The following is a 4731-nucleotide window of genomic DNA, read 5'->3' as shown; positions in this document are numbered from 1 at the left end:
CTGCCCCACCCCCACCCCCGCCTCCTCCCTGCCCCCTCCCCTCCAGGAGCGGGGTTTTGCAGCTAAAGCGAGATCCTTGGGTTCCCACGTTCCCAGATCCCTGGGTTCTGGGAAAAGTGGGGAAGATGCGGAGTTTTAAACGATCATCACGTGTCTGGGCAAGGTATATTAATCGGTTAAACAGGACTGGTGCTCTATGGCCGCCCATACTGGACCAAAAGAGCAAATCGTTCAGCCTTGACCATTGAGTTCACTTCCAGCAGTCCTTGAAGGAATTTAATTCGTTGTATGGACTTCTCCATAAGCCTCAGAGTGGAAAATTACAGCGAGGCGGGGCCCATCAAGCCTACCCCTGGTTTTATAGACGAGGATACTGTGGCTCGGAGAGCTGATGTGATTGAACCACCTACTTTTTCGCTGGTTAGGGGCAATGCTGCGGTTAAAACCGCCTCTCCAGAGGCTGGGCTATGGCTGGGCTATGACCCCTTCCCTTACGAGGGGCTGCCTTTTCTTTCACACACACACACACACACACACACACACACACAAATCCCAGCTTCCTCAAAGATGGATTACCTAGTGTTGAAAGAGTACTTCAACTGCTTCCTTTTTGATCTCAAACTTTGTAATTGATTAAATTCTTTCCAGCCTATCTCTTAACGCAGGCAAAAAATCCTGCAGGCAAAGCATCCCCTCAAGCAATAGACTGTCCTAAACCAGTAAGACCCTGAGTGACGCCAAGACATGACCCATTTGACCTTCACTGCCTACCTGCACATATCAGCGGCAGTGACCAAACCTGCTTGCTTTGGGACCCCTAGAGCCAGGTGCCCTTGCACTCCTGCCCCCTGCTACAGTGTGGACTGATTTCTCAATTTCATTAATTATTAATTGCTTTTTGTGTTGAACTGGGTTGAGCAAGGCTTATTCCTAGGACAGCTTGGATCCCTGAGGATTTTAAACCCTAAGAGACCATCCTGAGAATTGCTATTTACATTGTATTCATGTCAGTGCTAATAGCTCAGCATATATGATGGTATTCGGTAGCTGAATGATGACTGGGGTAGTGAGCAAAGGGGTGAGAATCTTTCAACAGGCTGGAGCTTCTGATAGAGTCATCTCTGAAATTTTTTACTTCTTTGAGAAAGCTTCAGGAAAGGACTAGAAGGATTGTAATACCTTGCAAATTCTGTCTAGCAGGAGCTTATCACTTATCAGTCTTGTACAGGTAGATCTTCAATATCATTTTATTTTATTTTTCAATATAACATTTTATTTTTATAACTTGAACGAACTGATGAAAAAGAAAATGCTCTAACAGATTAAAAGTAATAGCATAAACTAATGATAGTTTAGAACTTGATCTTAAAAGAAACAGTCTTTCAAAGTAGAAAAGAAACTCTACAGTATTAGTTTTTACTGTCTCGATTCTGGAGCCTATGAATTCCTTGCAAAAAGTGTGATTTGGGGGCGCCTGGGTGGCGCAGTCGGTTAAGCGTCCGACTTCAGCCAGGTCACGATCTCGCGGTCCGTGAGTTCGAGCCCCGCGTCGGGCTCTGGGCTGATGGCTCGGAGCCTGGAGCCTGTTTCCGATTCTGTGTCTCCCTCTCTCTCTGTCCCTCCCCCGTTCATGCTCTGTCTCTCTCTGTCCCAAAAATAAATAAACGTTGAAAAAAAAAAAATTTAAAAAAAAAAAAAGAAAAGAAGAAAAAAAAAAAAAGTGTGATTTGTCTCCCCAGAATGAGTTCCCATTCCCCAAAATTCTTAATTATGACCTCGTGAAAGGAGAGAAACTTATCCAGAATCTACCTAGCTAAACCTCTCCCAAATTTCTGACCTCAGAAACTGTGTGAAATAACAATTGGTGTTATAAGCTAAGTTTTGGGGTAGTTGGTTAGGTAGCAATAGGTAAAACTAATATGCCCACTTAAAGAGAATTAGCACCCCTTAGAGAAATGGCTGATTCCAGGGCTGGGGCAGGTGAGCCTAGAACATCTTTTTGGTTGAAATGAAGGAAGTGATGAAAAAATGATGAGGCAGGGTGCCTGAGTGGCTCACTTCGTTCAGCATCAGACTCTTGATTTCGGTTCAGGTCATGATCTCACGGTTCGTGGGATTGAGCCCCAAGTCAGGCTCCAGGCTGATAGCACGGAGTCTGCTTGGGATTCTCTCTCTCACTCTTTCTCTGCTTGTGCCTCTCTTTCTCTCTCTCAAACTTAAAAAAAAAAAGAAAAGAAAAAATGATGAGGCATGTCACAGGGACACAGAAACCAGCTTTAAGGGGATCCTACTGGCCAAATCTAGGACAACTTGAGCCCCAAAATAATTAAGTACAGTAATGACTTATAAACACTGAAGAAATAGAAATTCATGTATCTGTACCAATAATAAACAGAGAATGGAGAAGTTTTGCTTACAATAGGATGTTGAGACCAACTAATAAAGGTAAAAGAGAGTCTTAGAGTTGGAAAATTGGCATTTTATAGTTTTCATAGTAAAGATTGAATCAGATGAGAATTATCAATGGATGCCAAATCTAAGAGGACTAAGATTCTACACCCAGGCCAATGGCGGGGGGGGGGGGGGGGGGTGTTCCCACACACCACAAAGCAATGCTCCAACACCAGCTGCTTGTCCTACAATTCAACTCAATTTTGATGCTATCTACCTGGAGACAGCATCAGATCCTACAGGTTAAGGGCTCAATCCTACAAGACTGCTACCCCCCCCCCCCCCCACACACACACACACATACTTCAGATACCAATTGAAAGTCCAGGTTGTCACCTGTGCTCCTGACCAAATGGCTATAGGTTAGAGGTTCTAACAACCCCCTCCTTGGGTTTGATTAATTTGCTAGAGTAGCTCACAGAACTCAGAAACACACTTTACTTACTAGATTACCAGTTTATTATAAAATGATATAACTCAAGAACAGCCATATGGAAGAGGTACATAGGGCAAAGTATGGGGAAAGGATGTGGAGCTTCCATGCCTTCTCCAAGCTCCACACTCTCCCTTCATCTCCACATGTTGACCAACCCAGAAGCTCCCCAAACCCCCATCCTTTTGGGTTTCTATGGAGACTTCATTACAAAGGCATGATTGATTAAACCACTGGCCACTGCTGATTAAACTCGATCTCCAGCCCCTTTTCCCTCCCTGTTGGTAGGGTGGAGGGAAGACTAAAAGTTCAAACCCTCTAATCATTTGGTTGGTTGCCCTGGGTACCAGCACCCATCTTTAGGTTACCTAGGGTTTTCTAAAAGTTACATCATTTTTTCAAAAGTTTATGTATGTATGTATTCTTAGTAATTTATTCATGCAACTTGGGGCTAGAACTCACAACCCTGAGATCAAGAGTGGCACACTCCACCAACTGAGCCAACCAGGCACCCCTAAAATTTGCCTCATTAACATAACAGAAGACACCTAGATCACTCTCATCACTTGGGAAGTTCCAAGGGTTTTAGGAACTCTGTGCCAGAAATGGAAGAAGACCAAATATCTATTCCTTATTATAAATCACAAAATAACAGAGACATTGTGTTAAGGAACAAGGTATTTGCTTGGTCCTAAAGTACAAAAATCAACAATAACTTGACCAAGTAATCAAAATTAACATCACCAGTGAAGGATAGATGGATATTGAATGGCTCTAGATATGATAAAGTATACTATAGTATATTTCAAAATATATGCTACAAAATACCATATTAGATGTAGAGTATGTGTACTCAATATAGAAATGATCTAGGGGTGCCTCGGTGGCTCAGTCAGTTAAGCATCCGACTTTGGTTCACGTCATGATCTCCACAGTCACTGGGTTCGAGCCCCCCATTGGGCTCTGTGCTGACAGCTCAGAGTCTGGTGCCTGCTTCACATTCTGTGTCTCTCTCTCTGCCCGTCCCCTGCTTGTGCTCTGTCTCCCCGTCTCTCTCTGTCTCTCAAAAACAAATGTTAAAAATTTTTTAAAAAAAAATAAATGATCTAAATCATCTTTTTAAAAGTAATTTCTATGCCCAACATGGAGCCTGAACCCACAACCCCGAGATCAAGAGTTGCATGCCCCACCGACTGAGCCAGCCAGGAGTCCTGAAATCATCTTTTAAATTATTTTTTTTTAACGTTTATTTATTTTTGAGACAGGGAGAGACAGAGCATGAACAGGGGAGGGTCAGAGAGAGGGAGACACAGAATCTGAAGCAGGCTCCAGGCTCTGAGCTGTCAGCACAGAGCCTGACCTGGGGCTTGAACTCACGAACTGTGAGATCATGACCTGAGCTGAAGTCAGCCGCTTAACCGACTGAGCCACCCAGGCACCCGTGAAATCATCTTTTAAAGAAAACATCATCAACACAAAAATAATCACATTAAGGTTAAAAGTCAGTATATTCAGGGGCGCCTGGGTGGCGCAGTCGGTTAAGCGTCCGACTTCAGCCAGGTCACGATCTCACGGTCCGTGAGTTTGAGCCCCGCGTCAGGCTCTGGGCTGATGGCTCGGAGCCTGGAGCCTGTTTCCGATTCTGTGTCTCCCTCTCTCTCTGCCCCTCCCCCGTTCATGCTCTGTCTCTCTCTGTCCCAAAAATAAAAATAAATAAATAAATAAATATTCTTTAAAAAAAAAAAAAAAAGTCAGTATATTCAATTATGTTCCATGCTGTGTATGCCCTAATATCTTCTTTGTTAAAGAAGAAAATAATTTTGTTTGCATTTTTAAAAATTCTTTAA

The sequence above is a fragment of the Neofelis nebulosa genome, chromosome 7, assembly GCF_028018385.1.
Source record: "Neofelis nebulosa isolate mNeoNeb1 chromosome 7, mNeoNeb1.pri, whole genome shotgun sequence".
Lineage (NCBI taxonomy): Eukaryota > Metazoa > Chordata > Mammalia > Carnivora > Felidae > Neofelis > Neofelis nebulosa.
Note: the sequence above shows the minus strand (reverse complement) of the source record.